This window comes from Lygodium microphyllum, chromosome 27, assembly GCF_053477565.2.
Source record: "Lygodium microphyllum isolate KBCC chromosome 27, Lygodium_microphyllum_v1.1.10, whole genome shotgun sequence".
NCBI classification, from domain to species: domain Eukaryota; kingdom Viridiplantae; phylum Streptophyta; class Polypodiopsida; order Schizaeales; family Lygodiaceae; genus Lygodium; species Lygodium microphyllum.
This window is the reverse complement of record NC_141161.1, coordinates 66,310,690-66,327,510: the sequence shown is the minus strand read 5'-3', so window position 1 is coordinate 66,327,510 and position 16,821 is coordinate 66,310,690. Positions and strand designations below refer to the sequence as shown.

At 39.6% G+C, this 16,821-nt stretch overlaps 1 non-coding gene across 1 annotated transcript; it reads right to left on the bottom strand.

Annotated features, from left to right (window-relative positions):
- Positions 1–16,528: 16,528 nt before the first annotated feature.
- On the bottom strand, positions 16,529–16,599 carry LOC148012417 (small nucleolar RNA SNORD36). Its single transcript, XR_015689174.1, has one exon. It is a non-coding gene; the product is annotated as a small nucleolar RNA SNORD36 (small nucleolar RNA).
- Positions 16,600–16,821: the final 222 nt, after the last annotated feature.

Sequence of the window (16,821 nt, the reverse complement as noted above, 5' to 3'; positions counted from 1 at the left end):
GGGACAATGAATTTCATTTAAAACAAAAGATCGGAATGGAATAGTAACACACAGTCTCTTTTCATAAAACATAAATCCATCATTATATGAAAATGAATCAACAGGAATGAAATTATTTTGAACTAATTTATTCCAATCAGAATGAAAAGTAATATCCTGGTGATATGTATCTTTCATAGCAATCAAAGAATCAAAAGATATGAGAGAAATGTTATGAATTGCAGGTCTTCTACTCAATGCATCAGCCACTACATTTTCTTTTCCAGGTTGGTATTGAATGATAGGATGAAAACTTTGAATAAAGGAGGTCCATTTGATATGTCGGTCAGAGATTTGGGGTTGGCTAAGTAAATGTCTAATACTTTGCTGATCGGTCTTTATCATAAATTCTGAACCCATTAAGTAGTGTTTCCACTGTCTTAATGCTTGTACAACTACTAATAGTTCTTTGTCATATGTGGAATATTTCAGCTCAGAGGGTTTCAGCTTACAACTAGAATATGCTATAGGATGATTGTCTTGTATAAGTACGGCTCTTATTCCTGATCCACTAGCATCGGTCACAACTAGAAAGAATGGTCTATTAAAGTCAGAGCAACTGTAGAACAGGGGCATTGGTTAATGCATGTTTCAGTAAGTCAAAGGATTTCTGTTGATTTCGGTCCATTGATAAACAATTCCTTTCTTGAGAAGTTTGGTTAATGGTAAAGCAAGTAATGAAAAATTACGTACAAACTTCCTATAGAAACTAGCAAGACCAAGGAATGAGCGTAACTCATGCACGTTTTTAGGAATAGGCCAATTCAGTATTGCATGAATTTTCTTAGGATCAACTTTAATTCCTTCAGATGATACAATATGACCTAAATACTCAATTTCTGTCTTAAAGAATTCACTCTTTTCAAGATTTGCATACAGTTGATTTTCTTTCAATAACTGAAAAACCAATGACAAATGCTCATAATGTTCTTTCTCATTTTGACTAAACACCAAAATATCATTAAAAAAAACAATTACACAATATTGATATTTCAGAAAGATACGGTTCATCATTTTACTAAAGGTAGCAGGTGCATTAGCCAATCCGAATGGCATGACTAAAAATTCGTAATGACCAAACTGTGTTCTGAATGCAGTCTTGAATATGTCAGATTTATCTAGCCTCACTTGATGATAACCAGACTTAAGGTCAATTTTACTAAATATAGAAGATCCTTGCAGTTTGTCCATAAGGTCATCAACTCTAGGAATAGGATACCTATTCTTTACAGTGATCTTATTTAAAGCTCGATAGTCAATACACATACGATAGGTATTATTATTTTTCTTGACTAACAATACAGGTGCACCGAATGGAGAACTGCTAGGTCGAATCAAACCTCTATTTAGTAATTCCTCAACTTGACTCTGGATTTCTTTTTGCTCTATATGGTTGTGCCTATATGGTGCTTTGCAAGGTGGTTGTGTGCTAGGGATCAAATCTATCTTATGGTCTTCTGGTCGTGAAGGAGGTAAACTTGGTGGTAGGTCTTCTGCAAAACAATCCTTAAAATATGCAAGAAATTCCTTATGCCTAGGGTGCATATGATTTTCCTTTACTTGTAATTCATTTACCCAAATGAGATATGATTTACCACTCTTGCGTAATGCACATTTTGCTTGAGTATGCGAAAGCAGTGGAAAAACATTAGATGCATGCATATCATATAATGTAATAGATTTTCCTTGAAAATTAATAGTCATTGTGTGTGTGGAATAATCTATATCTGGATTATGCTGGTGTCGCCAAGGCATTCTTAAAATAATGTCACTCGACTGTAATGGAACAACTAAGAAATTTCTTCTTTCAGTGTATGAACCAATTTGAATCTCTAAATCTTGCACTTCCTGTGTACCATTATACCTAGTGCCTAAAAATGTAGCTTTTATGCGATAATGCGTAGGTACAGTCTGTAATTTCAATTCCTTTACCAATTTTGCTGAAATAAAATCATGAGTACTACCGTCATCATGCAAAATAGTCTTTTCCTTTCTATGCACCAAACATTTCATAGTCAATAATGAATGTGGAGTAGGCATACCTGGTAAAGTATCGGAAGTAGTAATGGTGTCGTCCTCATCTTCAGTGAAATCAGGCATATCTTCATATTCATCTTCGTCCATGGCTCCAAGATAGTTTATATGAGCTGGTGGCTTCTTTGAATGACAATTTGCTGCGAGACGTCTAGGCTGGTGACATTTATAGCATAGTATTGGCTTGGCTTTGGTTACATTATTTGCAATGGCGGGAAGTCTAGGTACATTTGGATTTGGCTGTGGAATAGGCTTAGGATTTGGATTGACATTGGATGGTAATGCAGGTGGTTTAGCCCAATTCTTGCGGAAAGATGATGAAGAGAAACGACTTGGATTAAATCTTTTAAAAGTGGAATTGAATTGTTTAGATCCATAATTACCATTGGCTTGGAATTGCTATGGTCGTCTGTCTCTACTGTGTAACTTATCTTCAGTGTCGTGAGCTAGTGAAATGGCATCTTCAAGGGTAGCAGGCTTGAACATGTTCACTTAAGCATAGTAATGTCCAAGAAGTCCAGACATATACTTTCACTTATGTGTCATCTCTGGTACGTCTTCAAGCATGCGTAGCTGTAAGAGTGCATTCCAAAAACACTCTGTATATTATGGTATAGGCTCACGATCCCGTTGTTGAAGTAGATCCCATTGCTTGATAGCCTTCTCATGAAATTTCCGTGGAAGGAAATTCTGCATGAACTTCTTCTTGAAATCTTCCCAAGTAGCAAGACATTCTATGCTCTTGCGTACTACAGTCCACCAAAGTGATGCTCTGTCTACCAAATGATTAGTAACACACTTGATTTTATCTTTTTCTGGATAGGTTTCCTCATGGAAATAGTCATCAAGCTGACTAATGAATGATAAAACAGTCTTTCCTTCTCGTATGCCATTGAAAGTGCAAAATTTGAAACTTCGTTTACTTATCTTTGATTCCTTGCGAATGGTTTGAGTTTCAAGAGTGGCGTCGATGGTACGTCGAATCAAATCTTCAGCTTGAGGTTCTTCTTTGTCGGTAGATGCTCTTTGTAATTTTGCCAGTTGCGCTTGCAATGCTTGCCTAGCCCTTCGTTCTTCTTCCAATTGCATCATGATTAAGTCCAGCTTTTGCTCCATCGTAGGCTCAGCTAGGTCGTCTTCAGCCATAGGATCATCCATATGTGGTTCCGTCATCCTGTAAAACTCAAAAGACCTTTCTCACTCAAAATCAGGTTAGCAGGATGAGCGTAGCTCAAATTCGAGGTTACAAGGCTATGTGTTTTTGGGTATTTCTTTCTCAATCTTCAGAAAATCTGCGATTTTTCGTTCTTTATATGCTGAAAATGCTTCAGCAAACCTGCGTATGGGTAGAATACTTTGCCACGAACAACTTTGCAGTTCGGAGTTTCTGCGCAGGAACAATCCTTCTAGGAGTTTTGAGCACAAGTCAGTTCTGACTCCAGTTGACTAGTCTGACTTACAGAGTTGCAGACTTAGGTGACTTGCAGACTTGCAGACTTGCAGAACTTAGCCGACTTAGTGAACTTGCAGGACTTGATCACAGTTGACTTGCAGAACTTGATTTCTGGAGTGCAGGACCTGGAGTTGTTGACTTGCTTATCTTGTCTGACTTGATTAAGCTTAAGGAATTAAGCTTAATAGATTAAGCTTGATAAGGGGGGCTTAATGGATCAAAAACGGCGCAGTCATGGGGGGGGCCGTTTTTGCCGCCGCGGTTCTCGGGATGCTGCCGCTTGCAAACGATTTTTTTGGAATTGAAGCTTTCTTAAGCTTCTAATAAGCTTATTGATTATTAATATTAAGCTTTGAAGCTTGATGAAAGAAGTTACTCTGTTTATCCACGACTTTGGTGAAGGAGATGAATGCGTGGTCCTCTGCTTGTACAGCCTGGTCCTTCGCGATCTGATAATAGAAACAGGGGTTCTTGATCACCAGAATTCTGTGTGTATCGACGGTTCGCGACGAGATTGACTGTAGAGCCCGATCATTCCAAGAGCTCTGCCTTCGCACGAGATGGGTAGCAATTGAAAGCTCTTGATCTCAGCTCCGCTCTGATACCACTGGTGTGCAGATCGGTCGCAGTATACTCACGTAGTGAATCCCCGAAGGTCCCCAAGAACAATGAACTCTACCTTTTTGCACAAAATACAATGTAAAAAGCATGAATGACAAGAGCAAGAGACCAATTGGGTTCAATCTCCCCCCATGCCTTGTGTGAGCGCTTCACAAAGCATGTATTTTATGTATATTTCCATCTTCATGCTCAATAATAGCCCAATTTATAAAAATATGACAAGCTTTTAGCTTTTTGAGTTTGCTTTTACAAAAATAGGAAATAAAGCTAATGGACGGTGCCCATAGAGTCAAGCACGCCCAACACAATGTCCAAATAGAAATAACATATCCGTGCGCATAGACGCATACAAAATAATAATAAATAATCGATGCCTCAATAGACATGACAAAATATAGGCGTGGCGCCTATCAAAATATAATCCATAGGTCGAATACTCGCTAGACTCCAATGCTTTCCTCTGCCACTGCTGCTATCTCTACACATCAACTGAAGCATTCACAATCGTTAGTAAAATAATACAATTAAACCGACAAAAGTGAATACCTAGCAGTCTTCAGCTACATAAATAAATCAACTGGTTAGAAATAAATCCTAACCTTAATTTATTACGAGTGCACACTCTAAACTCATAAACGTTTATTAATTTAATATGCATTTTGCGGAATCACCCGCTATGGAATCACCCATGTACACACTAAATTAATGAAACGTCCGAAAAGGGCAGGCGTCCCCATCGACTTCTCGCACAAAGAATCCACTTTGTGTATGAGCCCCGGTCATCAAAGTTTACGGAATCCACCGTAAAACCTCACGGAATCCACCTTGGCATATGCCTCCTGGCATCAAGTCTGCACATTATCATGAGTACCTTGGGTGGCTTGTGTAGTATCCTTGTGAGCTTCAATGACCTGAGTACTTCCTTTTGCACCCTCAATACCTATAGTTGCTTTCTTGTCTATATAACAATGGGTGTGGCAAGTGAATTAGGAGTAGGAACCTCCTCCATGAACCCTACAAGCATGATTCAACCTTTAAACCCTCATGCATGAGCATAAAAAGTAATTCTACAAAAGCAACAAGGCCCTTTACAATGATGGGTTGAAGTACTTATTCTTATGCAAATCTTTCTTTTGCTTAGGGATAACTCCCACAAGGTAATCGAGCCACCAAGGACAAACATTTGTCTCCCATGCCATCAAGTTCCTCTCACATAATGTTGGAGAATACATGGTATTCTCATCATGGATATCAATCCACTCTCTTGTGATATCCAAAGTTGCATCCAATGTATTCTCTTCTACACATTATAGTATCCATCTGCAACATTCTTGATCCAAATAACTCCATAATGATCAAAGCACTTACCATAAGAAAAAAAATTATTACTCCTTATGCAGAACAATCAAAATAAACCTATAAATCACGTGTTTGGATGAATGCATACAAAAGGCTACAAATATTTTACAAAAACTTAATATTGACACGTACAATATGAAAAAGGTCAAGAAAGAAATATGGATATATTGTGTTGTGTCAACCTACATGACATGATTCTTCAAGTTAAGTTCGAAGAACTTCTCAAATGAATTCGGCAGTTGTGAACCTTCTACTTGTATCCTTTAGATCTACAGCATGGCCTCCAAATGCAAATGAACCCAATATGTCTCTTTCTTCATGTAAACTTGATAGAGCTTGTAATCACCAAAGTGAGGGTATTGGGGATCTTTAGACTTCATAAGACTCATAAGATATAGTAATGTTTTTTTTCTACATCGCACAACAACATGCATGAATAGAAAGCATTGAAGAAAAAAGGCAACATGCACACAACTTGCTTTGTAAATACAAATTATCTTTCCAAAGAGATTTTTGAACTTGTAAGACAATAAAACTTGTCTCTTGTGATTTTGAGCATGTTCACATCATCCCACCTTAGGCTAAATAACAACTTAAAGAAATCATCCCCATTTTGAGGATTGGCAATGCATAAGTACTTGTAACCCGTATCTTCGAGGTGCTCCTCTTCCACTCTTATAGACTTATCTAATTGTTTCTTTCTCTCTGCCTCATCTATACCAAGAGCCTCAACCTTTGCAATTTGTTTCAAATAAAGGCATGGAATTCATCCTATCATGCCAAAATAAAAATAAAAGTATAGCTAGAGATAGAAATCACATTCCATACAAGAGAGCTAGAGATAGAAAAGCACCTTCCATATAAGTTGAGATATTAAACTGCAAGGAGAGTTATACCATGGAGTAGCACCATGATAATTCCTTCTCTCTAAACTCATCTCAACCTCAGCCCACTTCTTCATGTCTGGACTCAATCTATCTAGAATGGATTCTTGTTTACAAGACCAAACTTTTGCAACATGTACATCTCATGAGCAATATTTGGAGTAACATGCACCCTAGAAATACTATTGGAAACAAACATAAGCATAATATGAGAATGTAATCATAAATATGGCAATGAGAAGCACACTTTAAGGAAGAATACTTACACATTTGTGGTATCTAATGTGAGTAGTAGATCTGCTTCCTTCTCCATTTGCACGTCAATGAATTGACACCATACACAAATATGAAATTGAGCATTGTCAGAGTACTCTATAATTGAAAAATCTGATAACATAAGAATAGGATACATATATTCAATGCCTACATGTATAATGGAAAAAGTATAAATTATTACTTACTTTCTTTGATGCATCTCCACCATGTTTTTAGCCTATGGTTTCCATCCCAAACTAGGAAATTCTTGCCCCTAAGATCTTGTCATTCTCTCCCAAGAGCCATCTCAAACCCCTCATTTCTTTGACACCGAATCGAACCCCAGTCATCTAGATTGTTGGCTATCATAGGTATGGTCCCCCCTCTAGGAGTCACAACTGACACAAGGAAGTATCCCATAGTCTCTAGATAACCAATACATCAAAGGAAGGAATCAACCACTGAGCATCATCTATGGCGAATCGGACTGCCTCATGAGCCACCAATCTACAAAGAGGCACGGTAGGAGGCAATGTCCTCTTCTTGACATAAAACTATCTTAGTTCATCATTCATCAAGCCTAGAGAGACTTGCTTGCCCAGGTGCCTTGAGTGCTTTTGTTGTTTTCCATCCTCGGTCTCCCCTTGATCATTATCACCACTCATCTTTTCATTATCGTCCAGACCCTCATGGTGCACATTGGCCTCTATAAACAAAAATGTTAATAAACAACAATAAAAAACAATAGTAGTAAAGAAATTATATATATAAGGATAAACAACAATGAGTAACAATAAGCAATAGTGACATATAAATGAAATGAACATATAAGTGACTATCTATTTGCTCAGCAATCTTGTCAATGGTACTACAGTCCCCATCTACTTGTGCTTCATCATCAATGAACACACATATTTTTGGACCACATCCTTTCTTCTTTGGAGGAGTGTCCAAAGGTCTCAGATGTGATGATGCTTCCTAGTCTATGATCTCCCTAGGAGCACATCTCGAATGTAGCTTCATGTTGACTTGATAGTTACTATGATGTGACACATATTCCTTTCTCTTGCTAGCCACTCTTCATGGTGCCATAATATGCAATCTGAGCATAAACCACAAAGAAAATTAAAAGTCATGATGCCATTATGTACTACTTAATGTTATTGAAATCCTCTTTTAGCATATTCACAAAGTGAGCACACATAAAAAATATTGAGCACACGTACATTTTTCTCCACAATATTACCAATACTAAGCCTTTTGGAAAAATATTTTATTCTATTTACCTTTCGGGTTTCTCTCACACTTTGCCGGTGGCTCTAGCTACTAAGAGTAGAACAAACCTTAATGGTTGGTTCTAGCAAGAAGTCAAAGAAATCTTTTGAATCCCCTTAAAAAAGGTTGAAAGTCTTAGGGTGGTGACTTGGATTTGGATACAAACCCAAAAGATGATAGCAATAGTGAGACAAGGAGAATTTAAATGAAAATTATGGGAAGAAGCCCTAAGATAAAGGATAACATCAATAAATCATTAAATAGTACTTGCAAATCTACTATGAAGACCTTATGGTATTCCAAGTGTAATAGTTTAAGCCACTTGACAATAGATTGTGGCCTAAATAACTGGCGGTGTGGTACCTACAAAACTTCACATTGACATGTGCCATTAAGGTGCACACAATCTAATGGCCCGTACTAGTGGCTAGTAGGGCAAGGGGATCCATGCACTTGGCAATTAAATGCACTAGGGCCATCTAGGGTGTCTACACTAGGAGTATCTTATGTGGAATAGGATTTTCCAACCTAAGGCATGGGTTGAGGTTCATGGGGCCCCTTGATTATCAATGAAACAATGCTTCATTGGCACTCAAGAAGGCAATTGTGGATATAATGTTTGAAGGCTCAAGCATATATTGCTAAGAAGCAAAAAGAGCAAGATAGTGCACCAATGGCTTCAAGTATTGGAAGAACTTCTTGATCATACTATGAATGTGACTACTCATTCTAGAAAAAGAGTGAAGCCAATAGTGAATAAGCCAATAAGAGCTTCATGGGCAAATCAAGAATCAAGTTAGCATCAAGTGGCAAAATTGTCTGCATTAGCTTCAACTGCCATGTCTTATCCACAAGCTGTCCTTGTTCTAGCAAAAGATTAGCTATATAATTTGAAGGTTTGCAATAGTGGAAGCTCAAGTCCCTACCAATGGAACCTATGCCATATGGTGCACTGACGTATTCACCTTCTTAAAGTTATCCAACCCAATAATCAAGAGGCGTCCATAATAATCCACAATCTATCGTGTGCATTGATGCCTCTCAGCACCTCTCTCAATCCACAGCTCCTCTCAGCCTATCAACAACTCTCGATCCACAACTTGTTGACACCTCTCGATCCACAATTCCTCTCTTGATCCACAACACCTCTCAGCCTGTCATATGGTGCATCAACACTGCAACTAGGTTCTTTCAATCAGTAATTGTGTTGCTACTTGCATTATAGTAATATTGACAATCATGTTTCCTCTAGATAGCATAATATGAATGGCTCATACATTCAAGGTTTTTTTCCAATATTGTAGAACAAAGTGATTATTGTATAGGAGCTAGCGGAGAAAGGCGCCTACCTTTGACCTTCCATGATTTCAATAACTGTTTTAATGTATGTGTTACCTTTGAATCTCTTGATTCTAAACAGAACCATCTTGACCAATCATGGTCAAGGGGATAGACAATCTTGATCAATTAAGATCAAAGATAAAGGTACATAGGTATTTCGAGGGATCTGGGAGACAACTAGCAAGTTGACCAATCGAGGACGACGGGGTTGTCCATGATCTATCTCACAAGGAGACCTAAGGTAAGGATAATTAGGGTCGATAGGGTACAAATCCTAACCCAAAGAAAAGGAAAAACAAGAAACCTATCTTGCCAAGTCACAAACAACCCAGGACCAAATGTTGGGAGCATTCGGGAAGAAGGAATCACACCTTAGTAGTTGGTCGTACGAACGACCACCGTAATGATCATGATTATACACTTAGATACACTGTTTGAACTTCTTTGCTCAAGGAACTAATTCAAGGCAAAACACTTAATGCTTCAGGTTAGAATCCTGGAGGGAGAGGCAGGTTCAGTTACATTTGACTACTTGCCTGGCCCTATCCAAGGGGGTTGTTAGCCGTGCCGGGTATATGGACCAAACCCACCGTGAGAGGTCTCTTCGTGGGTGCTGCTTGGAGCCGGAGGACGCTTGGGTGCTAGTGGAGGCTCTCGTTTTAAATTACTTGCCTCTAGATCTTGCACAAGAGGCCGACGTGACTCGAGATGGGATCTTGAGGCCTGTGTACTAGTCTACGGGTGAAACTTGGAGCAACAATCCTGTTAATTGCTGGGTTAGCCTTTGGGCATGATACTTGATGTATTCCGGGACTATGATAAATAAAGATCAGATGTTTGAAAAAGAAACTTGCTTGATATTGTTTTTGTGTCAGTGCCTAAGTTACGTGAAGGAACCTGTGTTTAAATTGACTAATTAAGGAAGCTTCTTTTGCATGTCAAACATAATGTGGTAGGTAATTAGATAACTAAGAAACCCAAGGAAAGTGCGATTGATGTGACTTGAATCCGTCCTATGGAAGGGTAGTCCCGGTTAGCTGGGAACTTTTCTCAAAAGATGTGATAACAAAACTATGAAGACCTAGAGTCGATAGAGTTAGAATCCCAATTTATGTTGTTTTAGGGGAGTAGAATGGAACTATGCCTTATGGCAGAGAGGTTGAGCTTCGCATCCCTCTCGTTTCCCATTCTCCATGAACCAAGTGCAGCATAATCTACTTTGACTCTATTGTTCCTACGCAAAGTGGGTTATCTAGAGCTCAACGCTAGCTACATCCTAGAAACTTTACTGATAGGAAAGAAACCCTGACTTCAAGTCGGTCCTAAGTGGGGATGGCCGGATACTTCCGCTCGGAACAGACTCGGGAAGACGTGGATTGCAAACCCTGTGACATTCCTTGTGAGTGCCAAGTGGCACTTTCCAGACTCTCTTCCTGATGGGCTGCTAAGATGTGTCCCACAAGTGGACGGAGCAGACATGTTACAGTTGGTATCAGAGCCAACCAACGAGATCTAAGGATTACAAGGGAGCTTAATGGAGGAAAATAAAGGGAATGAGGGAATAAATAGGGGAAGGTGAGTAGAATAGAGCAGTTTTTGCTATTGAAAACATTTCTTTACTCACTTATGGATGCTGGGTTGCAGAGTCACGAAGCATGGAGCAAGTTCTTGGTGTTCCAGGTCATGTTCATGATTGCAATGCATGCTTCGAATTATCGTAAGAGGCTTGGTATGATGGATATTCTGGACTACATCTATAATCCTTTGCCCCTATATGCGGAACGGAGATGGACAGGAGACTCAGGAATATACTACATAGCAGCCCATTGACTCGCGTACCTTCAGACCAACTTGAAGAGAATCAAGTGGATGGAGGATTTAAAGATCCTAAAGCTATTCATCTTTGTTGAAGCTCGTGTAAATGCAACTTTGCTCGTTAGCGGTTGGCAAGTCAAGCAGAACAAGTACGTCTATGAAGAAGTGACCCGGGTAATCTCTGCTGATAGAATCAAAGTTTTAGGATGCTATGAGAAGAACGGGTATCAAAGGAAGGGATACCCCAAGCTTCCTATGACTTATCGTTTCTTGAAAATCCATGATCCCACTCCATATTATTATTCCGTCCTTGTAGCTGATTGTAACACAATCCTATTTTCCCCAAACTGATGTATCAATCAGCCTATCCCACCTATCCAAAATAAATGTACTCAAGGGGTTATGCCTTCATGAATAAATAAGACTTTTAACCATTGTCTATCTTGATCATAAATGTTAACTAAGGTGTTAAGTGATTAAATCGCTTAGTTAAAAAGCTTTGCTAGTCATATTAACATAATATGGGAATGCATGATAAGATGTTAACATAAGGAATCTTATTGTTCAGATGCAACCCCAAGTGTAGGTTCCAAATCCGACTCCTACAATAAGTCCAGCTGTGGTTCAAGAGAAGAAATTCCTTCTCAAACAAATTAAGCCACCTGAGTTTGATGGCAAGGAAGGATTGTTCAAGCTGATGCCGAGATCTAGATTGAGTCCATGGAGGACTACTTTGAGGAAGCATGAACCGCACATGCTAACCAAGCCATGCTCGCCAAACTCAAGCTTACAGGCGAAGCGAGACTTTGGTGTAAACAGTGGTGCAGAGACCAAGCAATCTCGGAGGGGATAGTCACTTGGGATGACCTTAAGGAAATTGTGTGAGGGAGGTATCTGCCACCTGCCTACCACACTCAAAAGATGAATGAATTATATGACTTGAAGTAGCTAGGATTATCCCTAGAAGCATATTATTCGAAGTTCCTTTCACTCCTAAAGTATGCACCCCCAATGGATATGACACAACAGGTGTCAAAATTCTGTGTTGGGTTGAATCGACCCATAAACACTCAATTGGAATCAATGCGCCCAACGGACCTACAAGACACACTCATTCGATCTGCTCCAATAATACAGGAGGTGCAGACCAAACCAAGGAACGATAGGATTTGGCCTTACAAATATCAGAATAAGGGCATGTCTAAGGCTAAAACTAAGAGAGCGCAGGGTGAGAATCAGGGCCAAAGAAAGAAAGCTAGGGCCAATGCTATCAACAACTTTGTTCCAACACAAAGTAATGATTGCAACCCACATTGCTTCCATTGCAACAAGCCTGTACACTTCAAGAGGGAGTGCCCCAAGCTTGGCAGAGGGCATCGCCAAGGGAAATTCCAATGTCAAAGTCGATTTGCTCATGGCCAAGGATCCACCATTATGGCCAGAGGGAGAACCTCCAGTGTTTCCAACAAGGAGTTGGACAATGAAGAAGATCCATCCATGGATGTTGACATGGAGAGGGCAACGGTTCACGCCACTCTTCACAAGAAGGATCCAAATCGCCAATTCTTGGTGATTCAAACTCCATCAAAATATCAAGGTAAAAGATTCAAAACCTTGATTGATTGTGGCAGTACACATTCCTTCATTTCACCAATCTGTGCAAAAAGATTAGAGATAACCACAATAGATGCACCTACTTTACTTGTGGAATTAGTAAATGGTCATGAAGTCACTTGTACTAAGTAAACTTCTAAGATGATGTAATGTGTCCGCTCGTCCACTTGGGACATGTCTTAGCAGCCCATCGGGAAGAGAGTCTAGAAAGTGCCACCTGTCACTCGCAAGGAATGTCATAGGTTTGCGATCTAGGTCTTCTCGAGTCTGCCCCATGTGGAAGTATCCGGCTGTTCCCACTAGGATTGACTTGAAGTTTGGGTTCCTTGTAGTTGGGTCTTCCTAACAGCCTTCTAGCATCGGTCTACAATTGCTCCACTTTGCACAGATACAACTGGACCAAAGCAGACTCATAATGCACTTGGTTCAAAGAGAATGGGAAGGATGCCTTGGAAGCAAATGCTACATGGGAATTGGTACCTTTGCCTAAAGGTAAGAATGCAATTGGCTGTAAGTGGGTTTATAAGGTGAAACACAATGCAGATGGTTCTGTGAACAAATACAAGGCAAGATTAGTAGTTAAGGGGTATGCACAAACATATGGCATTGACTATGAAGAAACATTCAGTCCGGTTGCAAGGATGGCAACCGTAAGACCAGTCATTGCTATGGCTGCATCAAAGGTATGGTCTTTACATCAGATGGATGTAAAGAATGCCTTCTTGCATGGTGATTTGCAAGAAGAGGTATATATGGAGCAGCCACCAGGTTATGTGCATGCTGTTCATCCTGAGTTTGTTTGTAGGTTGAAGAAAGCATTGTATGGCTTGAAGCAAGCACCTAGAGCATGGTCTGACAAGATAGGATAGTATCTTGTCACTATTGGCTTTCAGATTTCCAAGGCAGACTTCTCACTTTATGTGAGAAAAACAGAGAAAGGTATTATGCTACTTGTCATTTATGTTGATGATTTGATTATGACATGTGACAGTGATGAAGATATCCTTCATGTGAAAATGCTATTGAAGCAGAAGTTTGAGATGAAGGATTTGGAAGAGCTGTGTTATTTCTTGGGCATTGAGGTGATTAGATCACCAAGTGGGATACAGCTCTTGCAGAGGCAGTATGGATTGGACATGCTATCCAAATATGGGATGACAGGCTGTAAGCCTATTTTAGTTCCTTTGGAGCAGAATGTGAAGCTGAGCGCAGATGCAGGTGAGCTTCTAGAAGACCCTACTATGTACAGACGCATAGTAGGAAGCTTGATTTATATGACTATTACCATCCCAGATTTGAGCTATGCTGTTGGATTGCTAAGTCACTTTATGCAGGCTCCAAGGAAACCGCATTTGGATGCGGCTAGACACATACTCAAGTATGTGAAGTCCACATTGCAGTATGGACTATTTTATGAGATTGGGGTTCAGATACAGTTGTATGGATACACTGATGCTGATTGGGCTGGTAGCATTTCTGATAGACGATGTACCAGTGGATATGTGTTCTCTTTTGGGAGTGCTGCAGTCACTTGGAGCAGCAAGAAACAGCCTACAGTTGCCTTATCCAACACAGAGGCTAAGTACAGGGGCGCAGCAATGGCTGCATGTGAGGTAGCTTGGTTGCATAAGCTACTTTATGATATGAATCAGCCTACAGATGGGCCAGTTGTCATTTATTGTGACAACATGAGTAGTATACACTTGGCAAATAACCCAGTCTATCATGCTAGAACAAAGCACATTGAGGTGCATTATCACTATGTGCGAGAGAGGGTTTTACTAGGTCTTATTGATCTAGTTTATGTCAGTATAGAGGATCAGGTAGCTGACATATTCATGAAGGCATTGAGCGCAGAGAAGCTGCGCAAGTTCAGAGACCTACTTGGTGTGCAGGAATTGGGATTGAGCTCGAGGGGGAGTGTTGAGATATCGAGCTCCACTCGTGATATGCCAGGGTGACCATTGTGTATTTATGTCATCGACTTGTCAGTTGTAGATGCGGTTGGTACACCGCCCATGAATAATAGCTACATGACAGCTATCCTTATCTACTCTAGTTCGTGGCTCAGTTAGTATGCCACCTTAGTTAGTTGAGTTTGGTTTGAAACCCATATATAGGGTTCTTCTATTTCTTTGTATGAGAGTTCTTTTGGCTTACACAACTAAGAAGAGGAAAACTATTTTCAGCCTCCACCCTTGTGTGTATTCCCCCATTGTGCAAGCAAGAAAGCTACAAGTGAGACTCATTCCTTCTCTCCCACAATCTTGACAGAAAACAATTTTTCTCTTCTTAGTTGTGTAAGCCAAAGAACTCTCATACAAAAGAAATAGAATAATTCTATATGTGGGTCTCAAACCAAACTCAACTAACTAAGGTGGCATACTAACTGAGCCACGAACTAGAGTAGATAAGGATAGCTGTCATCTAGCTATTATTCATGGGTGGTGTACCAACCGCATCTGCAGCTAACAAGTCGGTGACATAAATGCATAACGGTCACCCTGGCATATCACGAGTGGATCTCGATATCTAAACAACTAGTAGCACGAAAGTTCATGTGCTAGTCCCTAAAGCAGTGCAACACATATAACACTTAGTTAAAATTCATAAAAGGGATGTTTTCCTCACCCCACATGGATGGTTTTTTAATCATAAAATGGTTGTGCACATACACCTTGTGGAGCCCCGAGAGGATCACCAAGGAAAAGGGAATTCTCTTGCAAGAAAATCTATCTTGTAACATCAACAAGCTTGTTTATCATGTTTCATATGATCACAATGAAGAAAAGAACACCAGGCACAACAAATCTTCATGCAGCATCATGTAGATCTCCCACGGTTTTGATAGAATCAACCATATTCTTCAATATCTTCACAAAATCCATCTATAGAACAAAGAAAGCAAAGGAATACACCATCTTTAAATGGAATTACATCACATAGTATTCATCTTCAATATCTTCATAGTCTTCTCTCTCAATCTCTCATATACAATCACTCTGTTTCAGTAGAATTGGCTATCTCTGACTCTCTCTCTCTCACTCCATCAATAATACATCATATCCTCACTACAATCTCTCAATAATCACTCTTAGGTCGTGGATACCCCTCCCAAGAGGTATGTCTCATATGAAGAGTCACCAGAGCCACTATAGTGTCCTTTCATAGCTCACTACTGTCACTTCACTCTAGTCTTCACTTGAGTCTTCAACAGCTACTTCTTCCACTTCCTTCAGCTCTTTTGCACTTGTATTCACCTCTTTCCAAGGCTAGAAAACTTTCCCAAAATCACACATAGATTCCACAGAACACATACAAAAGCATACAGAACAGTCTACAGAACAGTACCAGAACAGCTACAGTACAGAACAGAACAGAGACAGAACAGAAGCAGAAGCTCTACAGAAGACCTACAGAAGGTTACAGAAGGTCATCAAAACCTCATAACTCACTCTCAAACCATTTCAAACTCTCACAAAACATTCAATAAGCTTCCACAATATCTCATTCTTTATTAATCAATACTTCATCCCTCCTTACAGAAGACAATCAGAACAAAACAGACCAAAACAGAACAAAATAGAAGGTATACAGAACCATTCAGAACCTATCAGAACATCACAGAACCATCAACAAACATCATGAACTTCCAAAACACAATCAATATCATCCAAAACACTCTCAATCCACTTCCTAATCAATCAATCATCTCATAAAATCAACCATTCAGCTCTCAAAAACAACAAAAATCAGCCAAAAAACAAGTCATTTCAACACTCAACATATCCCCACACTTAATAAGGAAGCGTCCTCGCGACCCAGGAAAAAGGGAATACAAGTTCAGGGAAAAGCTCAACTTTGATATTCAATATCTTCTTTAAAAAAATAATCCATCCATCACGACCCCAACTTATAACCTGTTTCTGATATAAAAATACAAAGAAAGGAAAACTCTTTACACATTAACACCTCTTATCAAACTAAAAATCACCACAAATTTGTAAAGGATATAAGAGTTTTCTTCTTCTTCATCTGCATCAGCTTCAATTCTCCATCCACGACCCCATCACCACAAATCTCCAAAAACATAGCTCGTACACAAAATCCAATAGGAAACCACCACGTTCG